Consider the following 13896-nt stretch of genomic DNA (forward strand, 5'->3'; position numbering starts at 1 on the left):
GTGCAAAAAATATCAGTTTGGACATGGCATAAACAGCATCACGAAGTAATGTTCAGAGCAAGTTTTCAACATGCTATAGGAACTTATAATAGCAAAACAAGGCATGGCATGAATCTACTCAAAGGATAGATCAAAAGTCCCTTACTGACCATAAGCCAAAAGGGATCAGAAAATATGATGGCACCCACGTAAACATAGCAAGTTTCGTTAACAGATTCAGCAAACAAGGCATGGCATTGACATAATTACGAAGGCACCTTCGTGAGCTCGATGCACTCACTACAGAGCATCTCATGATAAACTAAGCATACATCCATCAAGAAGACATGTCATAGAAGCTATACATGGCCTGTATGCACCCTTTTTAGGTACATGGATCCATCTTTTTTTATTCAGGTTCAAACATTGCACAACTGAAGACATTTGTTATATAGCTCGAGACAGTTTACTCACTATGGCTGACTGTTATTTCAGGATAATATGCAATGTTAAGTCAATTATTTTCCTCATGCTACCACAATTTTTTCCAACATTAATTTTTCAGCTGCTTGATGGAATCTTGGAAGGAACATACAGTGCAGTACGATACGAGAGATGGTCTGATGATGTTGTCGAGATGAGTATGGTGCTCATACTATTATCATTTTGTATTCAGAATCTTTGATGTTAAATGGTGGGGTGTTAAATGCAGCCCTCGATAAAAAATGGAGATTATAATGCCATAGTTAGCTCCACTGTAGAAAGTAACATAACCAGCCTGAAGTAGGTGTATATCTATTACTCTTTAATACTAGTACATAAGCTTTCTAACCTAGTAAGTCATTGCCTCAGAGTTATGCCTGCTTAGATTAATGGTTGCTATGCTAACAAGATACAGTGAAAAATTACTTTGTTTCGAATACAGTAAGTATATGACCTTATATAATGGTTTATGATTAGAATTAGCAAGGTCTCTAGCAAAGGAATCAAGTTTTTCACAAGATCATGATTGTATACATATAAAAAAAATCTTCTTCTCATATCTTATTTGGCCTCTTTACAGCGTAGTATGTAAAAAGTTGTCGGCGGTCAGCCATGCCTCTGCCTGCCAGTACTGGTAAATTCTTACTAGGCAACTAGATGTGCTTAATTTGTGTGTCCAGGCCTGAAACTGGACTAGATAAAATTGTACCAACTTATAATGGTGGATTCTAATTATAGTGAACTAGATAAGTGGCCTTGGGTGACAATTTGAGCTCTTGGCTATTGTCTTTAACTATCAAGTGTGTAGCAGCCAATAGTGTGAATTTATGATGGTTATTTAGTTTATTTGATTGTACGCTATGCAGAGCTTTCCTCATTAATTCAATTTTACACAAAATTGGAAGGCTATTGTATTGCTGCGTAAACTGGAGCAAGGCCGTACCATTTCCATCTGACAAAACATCCTGAATGTCCTGTCTAGTTCTTCCACTCTAACAAGGCCATACATAACGGTGCTGTAAGATGAAAGTCCGGGCAGTATTTAGCTTTTAAACTTACAGTATACTACTCTTACAGTGTTGTGAGATTGAAGGTCCAATATACTACACTTCAACACAGATCTTCATCATTATTTGAGAAGTAAACTTTTAATCGGCAGTACAGTTGTATCTAGTAAACTTTGGAATTTCTTGATTAATTTTCTGTATCTATGACTGCAATGGTTGCACCGATCTAATTTGCATGTTTGTTTGTGTTCTTCAGGAATCATGATACTACTTTGCGATCTGATTGGTGAAAGGGTATTTTCTACGGTTCTCTCATATCCGACTGGTCTTTTTCTCTTTGTAAAGTAGCATTGAAAATGTTCTTTTATTTCCTCTGACCTCTCAGAAGCTCACACCTGAATACCATGATATATGCCTTTAAGAAAACTCTGTATGTTCTTTTGATTTAAACCTAACACCAAACATTTTAGTTTCTATACTTCTGTCAGTTAATGCTGGAAAAATATTTGATTTTTGTTGTTGTACTAGTTGCCTTTGTGTGCTCATACAAAAATACTAGATCCTATGATGTCAAAAATTTATACAGATTGTGGATGGCACTTTTTTCTCGAATGTAGTTCCTATTGTCTTATGTGTAGTTTTTTCAAACAGAGTTTGATGAGTCTTCACTTTCAGGAAACTAAACTTAATATTAGAGGCAATCACACCATGCCGTTACGGGTTTAATTATTTGTCCAGACCTGAAACTATTGTCATGCTTTCCAGGAAGGGAAACTAGATGTGCTTAATTCATGTGCCCAGGCTTGAAACTGCGGACATTTTTTAGCTTTTTATTAAATCGAATATTCACTCGATGCCTTTAAGGGAAATTTGTCGAGAAAATGTTGGGCGGTGCATCTTTGTAGATTCTGAGTATCGTAATAAATGTAATGGATATAATGTTTTCTAAAACTCCCTCCGTCCCAAAATTCTTGTCTTAGATTTGTCTAGATACGGATGTACCTAATACTAAAACGTGACTTGATACATCCGTACTTAGACAAATCTAAGACAAGAATTTTGGGACGGAGGGAGTACATGACTTGTGATTTGATGTCTTCCTGTCCAGGTTGAAAATGTTCCTGTAAGATTCGTTAAGACGCCTTGCCGTAACCATATGCCGTGAGCTCACATAGAAGAACTTATATGCTTTACTCTTTGTGTTTGTTACATCTTGTACTGTTGGATGTCTAGAGACTATAGATGCTAAATTATGAGGGAAGTCTTCATGTGTAATCAATGAATTGCATAGATTGTAAAATGTTTGATGATCAGACTTTATAATATATATGCGATGTGCATCTGCATAACCTTTTTGCTTTATTTGAATGGATGTCATCTTTCGAATCGGGGTGTGTATGTAAATGTGAAATAAATGTAATACCAGAGTGTAATAGCCTTATTAATTGGGATACTTGGCACCATTGGCCCATCATCTGCCGGGAAAGCTATTGATTGCCGACAAAAAATATCTGCCAGGAGAAGAGGAACTGCTGGGAGAAGTTTGAGCATGATGGCATAAAAACTGCCGGCACATCCCTATCTGCCGGGAATTTTAATCCCCGGCAGCCGTTCTCGTGGCAGTTCTATCTGCCGGGAGAAAAACATTCTCGGCAGTTTGACTGCCCTTGTAAGTGCCTTGTCTCGACAGTTTTCCTGCCTTTGCATCTGTGTTGTGGTGTAGTGTCACAGCCACATCAGTAAGATAAAACAGGAGATGACAAGGTGCAAACGTGGGCTGCTTCTTCACACACTGGATTATAGATCCACAAAAATAAGCATACTATAGGGAGTATTGAGTAATGTGCATGGTATGAATAAGGAATTTGGTTTTACAAGTAAAACTTGGAACTTAGGATTCTTGCGAACATGCATTTTGATAGAAACAGCAAAACAATCAGCAGTAAACGATAGGGAGTATGAGCAAATTAAACAACAGTTGACAATAAAGGATTTAGAAGGACTGACATACATTAACAGTTAACACCGACTTTATAATGCCCTCCTCCATGTCAAGGGAAGGATAACTCAAGAATTTCAGCACATAATCTTCTTCATAAGTATTGCATGTACTCTACATTTTGTAGAGAGTAATTATAGATATGATAATACTAGAAGGGATAGGGGATAATGAAGATAAGATGCAGATTGATGCTACATAACCAACTACCAATCCCTGGAAGTACAAGCGTTACAGGACAAAATGTACAGACAAGAGCAATGGGCTACACTTCTGCATTGACATTGTCTGTGTATTCAAGTTTTTGGTAAGATTAAATATAGATTTGATATTTTTTAGTAAATGGTGGGCGAGGGAGATAAGATGCAGAATGCTACACAATGAACCAATCCGTCTTCCCATAATACAAGAGTGTTTTGAACACTAGTGTACTGTACAAAACATTCTTATATTATGGAACAGAGGGAGTAGTTGTTAATGTAAGTACAGTGATAGATGATGTTCAGTCCTTACAAGAGGACTGCAGAGCTAAACCTCTTCAAAAGCATTGGGTTGACTCTAAATTTATGTAAGAGTCCATATGGATATTATAATGTCCACCAAATGGACGATAACGAGGCTAACATGTGCAGTGATGCTACATAATCAAATAACTATGAAAGTAAGTATGGTCATACAGGGCAAGAGGTACTCACAAGAGCAATGCAATGTGTAGTATAGTTGCGAGATTCTGTGGTCCCTTGAGAATGAATGTTCTTCTGCTAACAGTTTTCGTACAAGTGAGACGTTAAGGCAAATGCAGAAATGTAGTTCAAATTGTGATGTGATATCATAGACAGTACCTTACGCTGCAAACGAGACCAATGTGTAACAATTTTATTCCAGTCACTGTCGGATAAATGTAGCACCGGAGACTTTACAGAAATTTCGTTTAGAGGCTTGCCATTGAAGTGCGCTTGCCTCAGGTAGGAACGATACTTCATCAACAAGTGCTTGAAAAGCGCAACCAACACTTGCTCGTCTTGACAATCCAGTTTGGTCCTCGCCTATTTAAAAGAATGAAATCTTCTGTCTTCTGTAAGCAGAAACATATGCAATAATTACCATGAATAAAATTAGTACATTACTTACGTGTAATATGCGGTGGGAGACTGGAAATTGTTCTGTGTCTGCGGTATAATCTTTCTATGAGGAAAGATGCGCACAAAGTTCCTGACAACAATATAAGCTTCGTCTTCTAAACTGGGAAGAAATGGATCAGGGGTCCGATTTGCTGCAATTGGGGCTCTCTCTGGTTCGAAAAGGGATTTGGCAACTGTATTTTGTGTACTCTTTGCTGGAATGGGGGTTTTGCGTCGTAGAGCTGGTGCTATGTCAACTGGTATCATCATACTGTTTGCTGCAGTTGGGGTCTGCCGAGTTGGAGCATCAGAAATGACTAGTGTAGTAGGGCTAGAGTCTGCTAGAGTTGGGGGTGTTTTGTGGGTCAGGTGATATTGCAACTACACCTAATGGGCTATTTGATTTATAAGGTGTCACTACCTTTTCCAAATACTTTGCTTGTGCTCCTCTGCGATCAGCAATCGCTCTCCTCCTTTTGAACGTCTGATACACAAGAACACCATTTGAATGGATAAATATGGTATGATGACAGAAGGAATATGTACTGAAAATGGATACGCAAGGCCTATTTACATACACGATGTGTAAACTGAGCTAATGGCAGTGCAACAAAGTAGAAGCAAAGCAAAGCCTCGCGGGGCGGACGACGCAAGGCCCCCTCAGGAGTGGCCTCACCAGGCAGGCTCGCGAGGAGGTGGAGAGATCAAGGCAAGGGGTAGCTCGCAAGGTTCCCGTGACGCAAGCCATGACGACCAAGGCCAGGCGGGCGCCAGCACATGCAGTGTCCTCGTTTCCCCTTTGGTGCTAAGGGGGCAAGCGCAAGAGCGGAGTACCGAGGCACTAGACAAAGGTTTCCATATCGGTGCAACAAGACCAAGACCAGCAAGATGACATGACGGAGGTCATCGTGGAGCCCAAGACGACGTCATCACCAGCGCCTTTGACAGGCGAAGACCACCTTTAGTCAGGATAGCTTGTACTAGATGTCCCCTTTCGATTGACCGTTGTTGGATCCCTTCCCGCTCAATATTTGGGGAGAGGAGCAGGGCCTCTATAAATAGGACTAGCCACCACAGAAGAGGGGATCGATCAATTCCTCTCCGAACACCACACCAGCTCAAGAACACCTCTCCTCAAGAGGCTGTTCTTCCCTTGTACTGTTCATCATCAGCCCAAGAGGCAATCCACTACCACCACATAGGAGGAGGGTATTACACCACAATTGTGGCCCGAACCTGTATAAATCTTGTGTCTATTGTGCTGTGAGTTCATCGATCTGAGCTTAGGGATCGCGGCAAGGCTAAGAGCGAGATTCGGTAGGGGGAAAACTTCGTGCACAGCCCAGTGTTTGAACCTCAAGGGTTTTGCCAGAACCCGAAATCCGACAAATAAGATAGGGCATCTGCCTATGACTCCTCCACTAGGGAGCTACATTGACTTAGGTCTCCCTCTAGCTCAGAATCACTGTTAGGTTCATATTCTGAGCATGAATCTATAGGTGGAGAGCGTTTGCATTGCATTGCATCCAGACTTAATTTCAGTCCCTTGATACCAAGTCTAACAGCCATGGCATTGTTCTACTTTATTCTTTTCATGCGCGCAAGCTCATAATCATTTATGATGCTGTTTAGAATCTGAGATTCATGAAAACATAAAAAGTAGTCAGATTATCTATGGAATGCATTGGGATTCAACTCGAAGAGTGTCTCCCTATAAACCCCTGCACATGCAAAGTTCACCCCCAACCGTGCTGACCAGACCACACACAGAAATACAAACCCCTTATGTCTCTATAACAGGCAGACACACATTTTAAAACAGAAGTAGGAACATTAGAATCATATCAAATTCGTATTTGAACAAATAAGTAAGGAATTATGAGTGGCATAATGTTTAGCTTCAAGGGTGGAGTGTTGGTAGTGTGACACAAAGCAACTAGGAAGATTGTATTCCATGTAAAAGGTCGTAGCCTATGTAAAAGCTGGAAATGACACTTTCTTTCTATACAATGCAATGTTCATTGCCTACACATGATGGAATAGATCACGCAGAGAAATACTATTCACTCATGTCTACGGTTCTAGTATTTTGAAACAGGGTGGTCCACTCTAAAAGAATATAGATGTAGTGAATCAATCATTCACTTGTGAGCTTACTAGGACAAGTATGCAGAATTGTAATTGCAGTAAGATACCATCCAAAATCTGAATCAAGAAGTTTGTCTAGCACTTATTGTTTGCAACTAATCGAGGTGAATAATTGGATATCATATCGAATGAGGAAGAAAGACAAGTAAAATTGTAAACAAACCTGGCCTGCAGTAGTAATCTGGGTCAATGTCACTACGACTAACAATCCAAAATGACTAGTGTCTGTTCCTAGGGCGGGAATTTTGAAACCTTGTGAACTTTACAGGTACTAAAGACTAATGAAATACATCTAAACCATTAAGTCTAGGTAGCACTCAGCACACAACAAACCCTAATGACAGTCCTTCCTAATAAGTAATGAATCAATTAGAAAATGGGTGATGAGGAGTGGCTGCTGAGTGTTGAGGACGTATCTCGGGATAAATCGGGTTGGCTTAGTGGGTGATGCATGCCTGAGCCCTAAACGGATTGTGAAGGTAGGCACGGCGGTGCGCCTGGGCCGCGGTGACGCTATTGGGCAAGCGGCTACTGACCTCCTGTTAGTCCAGCGTCTCCTCCTAGAGTCATGCCATCCGGGGACAGCAAGTCGCCGACGAGGCAGGCAGTTGGGGGCGAGTAGAGATCGGAAGCACGCAGCAGAACAGAGGGGAATCGGGGCCTGGGACGAGTCAAAATCCCAGGGTGGGCCGTGGCCCACCATGGGCAACCATTAGAGATACACACCCGAGCGGCGAACATGCATTTTCGAAACTAAATTAGGAACATTTAGCTGACCAATTAAATGACTCTTTTTTAATAATATCAAATTCGTATTTGAACAACTAAGCTTGTTTAGCTTGATGGGTGGAGCAATGCTATTATGACACGAAGCACGCATTTTGATTGTATAGTGATCATAAAAGGGGGAAACCCTAAGCATTTCTTTAGCAAAAGAGGGTTTCACCTCCAATTTCTATTAAAGAAACCACCACGGAACCAACATGATCAATTAAACCCTAAGCATGATCAATTAAACCATATTATGACTGTGCCATGGCAGATTTAAAGCTGCAAACTGTAGAAATGATATTTAGCATCCATTGTTTGCTTCGAACTAAGAACTAAATTCTAACAGCTGAAAAGAAAGTAGAGTAACCAAGTTACAATCTATTTTCTGGTTGAGATCAAAAAGTTGAGGAGATATGAAGTACCACCTCTCTTGCGGTGCCGTGTAGGCATCGGGGGTGCGATGGCTGTCGGTGGCGTTGAAGCAGATCTGCGACGGTAGATGGGTGCATCAGGGGATAAGTCCTGTTGCGGTGGAAGAGAAGGTCGTGTGAGTGGTCCCGGCAAAGAGGACGACAACGCTGATGAAGCGAGAGGACGCGATGCAAGGCTCTTAGTCCATCACCGTGGATGAGAAACGTCCATCTCTAGAAGTGGACGACGAGGTCTTGGTAGGTGCTCCGGCATGGTGGAGGACGGTGGCGATGGATGGGGTGGAGGACGGCGGCGATGGATGGGTTGGCGGACGGAGGAGGCTGGTGTGGGGATGGTGTTCTAGCGCGGACGGTCTCTGAATGGGAAAATGGAGGGAGAGGTACGGGGAACCATGTTTTTGGGACGCACCTGTCTGAAATATGGGAAAGTTACGAACTTAGCCCCCATTTAAAATTTGGACATCTCGTCAGTTGGGGATAGGACGGTAATCTCGCATCTCGTCGATATTTGCCCAGAGCGATTTTGGGCAAGGAGAGGGTGTTTTGGCGCCCATGGTTGGCGCCCACGGTGTATGAACGAGGCTGACAGGTAGGGCGGTTGTGTCACATCTGAGTGAAGTTACAAACCTGCCCCTATTGAAAATATTTGTCTACATCAATTTCGGCTGAGTCGAGTTTGTTTTGCCACCCACCATGTATGAATGGGGAAATGGAGGGAGAAACAGAGGTCTTTCGGATGAGCTTGAATCAAATGTGTTTTGCCTCCCATGTTTGGCACCCACCCTGTCAGAATGGGCTCAGAGGCGATCATGTCACGTCTAATTGGAGTTACCAACCTACCCCTATTGAGAGCAGTGGAAATCAGGCCGATGGATTGTCCGTGTAATGGGTAGACAGTAATTTCCATCTCCCAAACACTTGGCTTCGGGCAGCCAACGTGGGAGTGGACATTTTGCCGCGTCTTTCGAACTCTAGGACAATAAGGATCCACGTTTACCATGTCAACTAAATTCTGATCCATTTTGTATTCCTATATGAATCTTTATAAATCATTCTATGTGTTTTTATATATCTTCAAAAGCACGACAAAGATGTATTCCACTGTCATATATGAATATGATTTACAAATGCCGATACTCAAATTCAGAAGCTAGAATCCAGTTTAAGGTGAATTCGAATATTTGGAACACTTTATGTCCAACTCAAATATCACACGCAGCATAATGTGTACTCCCATTTAGATATGTAGACAAGCAATGTATCAAGATTCAAATACCGAGTCAATCAACCAAGAATGTACATAACTAATAGAGATATAAACACTTATAGAGTATATGGATCAATAATATCAACTAACATATATATGCCAGGCCATTGTACTTTTTTTTGCTAGAACAGCATCCTTTTTTTAGCGAAGCTACTACAGCATCTTGGCCCTTTCCGATGCGTGCCACTTATGGTCCATCTATACTACTATTATTGTTGAATGCACATTCAGCCCAATTGGCATATTTGTAGGTCTGGACAACAAGCAAAATGAAATGTCTCCGAGTCTTATCCATTAATACAGACTTGTGCTCAAATAAAATTACAAACCAAAAACCAAAAAACAATTATTACATGATCTCTAAAACAAATTGTTTGATTGATTACATGAACAAACAACACAAAGGTTATTCAACGATGGAAAGAACATTTCACCTATGATTTACCAAGTGGGAATTTAATTTCCTTTTTCTTCAGGACCTTAACAATGCGGTCAGTCTCAGCTTGCTTCGTTTTGAAATCCACCAAATATTTAATGGTTGTCTTGAATACTGCTTGTGATTGTGCTGTTTGTTTCCTCAACATGTCAACTTCATCTCTAAGTGCAGAAGCAGAATCTCTTTCTACCACTAGTTTAGCCTCTAGAGCATCAGCAATTGGCAATTCATGATGCACGATTGGGCCGGTGCCACTGCTGTGGGATGATACAACGTCCATGGGGACCTCGCTCTCTGATCTTGGGCTAACCTGTTTTGCCATTAAAGTTCTGATTGGATTCCAAAAAGTTGAAGTTAGCAAAACATCTCAACTGGGAGTTATAACAGCAAACCAGTTAAACAAACAAGGGATAAAAGAGTTTCAACTGGATGCTGGAAAGTAGTCAGCAAAGCAGTTAAACAAACAAGTTTTGCAAAAGGTACCTGTTGTGGCATTGGAGTTTCTCTTGGATCCTGTAAAGTTGAGTAGCCAGTAACATGATTAGAGCAACCGGTTGCAGCAGCAAAGCAGTTAAACAAACAAGTTTTGCAAAAGGAACCTATTGTGGCATTGGAGTTTCTCTTGGATCCTGAAAAGTTGAGTAGTCAGTAACTTGATTAGAGCAACAAGTTACAACAGCAAACCCGTTACACAAATATATTTTTGAAAATGTACCTACTGTGCAATTGGACTTCCAATTGGATCTTGAAAACTTGAAGTTGGTAAGATGATTACAACAACAATTTACTAAAAACATACATGTTGTGCCATCGGAGTTTCAGTTGGATCCTGCAAACTTGAATGTTAGCAATCAATAGATAAAGTTTTGCGAGAGCCATAAGAAATTAACATCGAACTAGTAAAACTAACCAGTTTTGGCAACGTATTTAATTACACATGAACTATTTAAACTAACAAGTTCTGGGCAACGTATTAAAGTAACAAGTCGTTATCGTTTACAAGCAACACAGACATCTGAAATTTCTTTGATGTAAGCAAAATGATTCCAACACATATATAAGTTAAAAATACGGTGTCCCTCATATAAACCTGACAGTTATCTATCTATAAACATGCAAACATTACTGGTGCTACAAATGATAACAGCAAACCATTTAAACAAACAGGGTATCAGAACGTAAATTACACGTGAACTCTGCTGCACCCTAAAAGTACATATGACCAGCTATCTACATGCTTAAGTAGTTATTTAAGTTCAGGCAAACATGTAATTATTAATAGTAAGTATCAAAGACATAGATAGACGCAGTGTATAATAGAATTAACAGGCTATGGCATTATGTAATCAGTAGCAAACTAAATTGTGCCAAGAAACGTAATTCAACAATTTTGCAATAAGTGGCTAACTTGAATTCCGAGAAGCAGGTAACTGAACTTACGCTAGTTCTTTGTACATGCACACTCCAACTTCTTTTTCGCTTACAAGGTTCTATGAAGGAGTACATGGCATCAATTGCTTGGATACGCAGTCCCAATACTTCTTTCTTCCCACACTGCATTGGTACGTCGAATGGTTAATCTGGTAAGATGGTGCGTCCTTGATATGTTATATGAGGACGTGTAGTCAGACTAGTTGTAGCCACACACATCACACTGGCTTTTACTATATATTTTATGCGATTACATTTGGCATATCGAGATCTAAGCAATCTACAATAGGATGAAAAGACTGGCATCCTTCACATTATTGGCGAACTCACTTCATAGAAACAAACAATTCAACCATTCTGTGGGTAAATCAAAAGCGCCACTGGAATATTTTTCGCTACCCCAATCATACATGAAAAAAGGGGCGATGCCACCATAGGGGCTGGTATGGGCGGCCTCCTCGAGTGGCTGGAAAGTGTGCACCTAGTTTGAGTCATCCAGGTTGGCCCAGGCTAGTTTTATTCGTCCCACCGCACGAGCAGGCAATGTAAAAAATGAAGAAAAATGTCTCAATTTGGATGGGCCAATAACTTAAGTGCAAGGCATGCCCTATAGCAAGCTCACGGCCCAAACGAGCGCCTCCCATATCAATCGACAGTAGGAAAAATCCTAATTCGTTCGCTCCAGCCTCGTGTCCGGTTCGCTCCTAACCTAGCAGCCGCCGGAGAGACCGACACAACACTTCCTCGCGCCCTCGTTGGAGGGAGGTCGCCGGGCTTCAAGCGAACGGAAGGACAAGAAGATAAAGATCCAACCCTGGGTGTAGCCTGCGTGGGAGGTAGCAGCGGCGGCACAGTCTGGCATCGAGCTTGCGCAAACGGACAATCACAGCTTGCAAGAGTAGCATGCGCTATGAGCGGGTACATCACATCCGTGATTATATCTAATTCAACTGTTCAATTGCTAGCCAATAGTTAAACCTGACGGTGTTGTAAAACTTCTTGTATGTAGGGAATCTATGAGAAAATGAAACCAATTTCTGCTTATTTTATAACTCCCCAATCAATACTGAACTGACTGAATCTGATGTATCTAATCAAGTTTCCGGTGCAAACATACAAGCTCATGGTGTTCTGGAGCCTGAAGTGTCTAATGAACAGACTGCTAATGAAGGATTTGATGCAAACATTTTACATGCTCCTGGTGATGAACATATAGTGTCTAATGAGGGATCTAATGCGAGCATTTTGCAAGCTCCCATTGAAGAATTTAGTGTCTAGTGATGATCCGTTATGTTGAGAGAGACATAGAGATTTGCAGGCATTGATGAGAAGCAAATGATAGTACATTTTCATGGCTTGAGGAAATATCGAGGCCATCTACCAGAAAGTCCCCGTATCATGACAACGTAGCATACATACTTCTCTAATCTGTTGTTTGAAACTATTGGCATACTTGTGCAGGATATATATATTGATATGCAGTTTGCGCACTGGTTATAGGTGGAATTACAGTTTGATATTTTCAGCCAGGGAACAAATAATTCAAGCAGGTACAGACCATGTTAGTAGTCCTTGTACACCATGTTGCATTTTGTGTTTTTTGGTGCTTGCATCATTTAGTGTTTTATAATCTGAACTACTTTGGATCATTAGGTGGTTTTCAAAGTGCATGTAGCTTCACATTTCTCAAGTTATGTTGATTTTCGAAGTGCAAGTGTCGGCATTCTGGGAACGGGGGTCCCCAGACTTGCCTGCCTGCGGCCTGCGGCGTGGCTCAAGTGGTGGCCCAGTACGACCCGTCTTCATCGGCACAAGACTCAAGACCCTCGTGAGGGGTCAGGCCTCGCGAAGCGGATGACGCAAGGCTTCCTCAGGGACGGCCTCGCCAGGCAGGCTCACGAGGAGGCGGAGACGTCAAGGAAGGGTACCTCGCGAGTTGCTCATGACGCAAGCCATGACGATCATGGGCAGGCGGGCGCCAGGCGGGTGCCGGCCTGCGCAGTGTCCTTGTTTCCTCTTTGGTGCAAAGGGGGCAAGCATAGACGTGGAGTACCGAGGCATGCGGCAAATGTTGCGATTTCAGTGCAACGAGACCAAGACCAGCGGAGCGGCAGGATGGACGTCACCGTGGAGCCCAAGACAGCGTCATCGCCAGTGCTTTTGGCAGCCGAAGACCAACTCTAGTCAGGATAACTTGTACTGGATGTTCCCCTTCAAAATTGCCGTTGTTGGCGCCCTTCCCGCTTAATATTTGGGAAGAGGCCCAGGGCCTCTATAAATAGGACTAGCCACCACAGTAGAGAGGGATCCAGATTTTGGGAAGACTAGAGAAATAGAGAGAGGCGATCGAACTCACCCAAGCAGTTCATCGCACCAGCTCAAGAACACCCCTCGTGAGGCTGTTCTTCCCCTGTACTGTTCATCATCAGCCCCTGAGGCAATCCACCACACCACACATTGGAGTAGGGTATTACACCACACGGTGGCCCGAACCAGTATAAATCTCGTGTCCCTTGTGTTGTTCATCGTTTTCAGCTTAGATCTCACGAGGTGATCGGACGTAGAACGGTAGGGGAGAGATCTTCGTGCGCACCCCAGAGTTTGAACCTTAAGGGTCTGCCGGAACCCAACATCCGACATTTGGCGCGCCAGGTAAGGGTGCGCCAGAGCTCTCCCTTCTGTCGGCCCATTCCCTGTCAGCACCATGTTCTACCCTCATGGCGGCCAACGCGCCACCCGCTCCGGCTGTCGACGCTGGTGCGGAAACCAGGGGGCTCCGAGCCCTAGCCCCCACCTTGCGACAGGTGCAGTGGCCGAACAAGT

The 13896-nt window shown here is 42.4% G+C and overlaps 1 long non-coding RNA gene across 1 annotated transcript; it reads left to right on the forward strand.

Moving 5' to 3' along the window:
• The first annotated feature begins 593 nt into the window (after positions 1 to 593).
• On the forward strand, positions 594 to 2640 carry LOC119320060. Its single transcript, XR_005154746.1, has 3 exons — positions 594 to 620; positions 1726 to 1763; positions 2578 to 2640. It is a non-coding gene; the product is annotated as an uncharacterized LOC119320060 (long non-coding RNA).
• The last annotated feature ends 11256 nt before the right edge of the window (positions 2641 to 13896 follow it).

Source organism: Triticum dicoccoides, chromosome 6B, assembly GCF_002162155.2.
Source record: "Triticum dicoccoides isolate Atlit2015 ecotype Zavitan chromosome 6B, WEW_v2.0, whole genome shotgun sequence".
NCBI classification, from domain to species: domain Eukaryota; kingdom Viridiplantae; phylum Streptophyta; class Magnoliopsida; order Poales; family Poaceae; genus Triticum; species Triticum dicoccoides.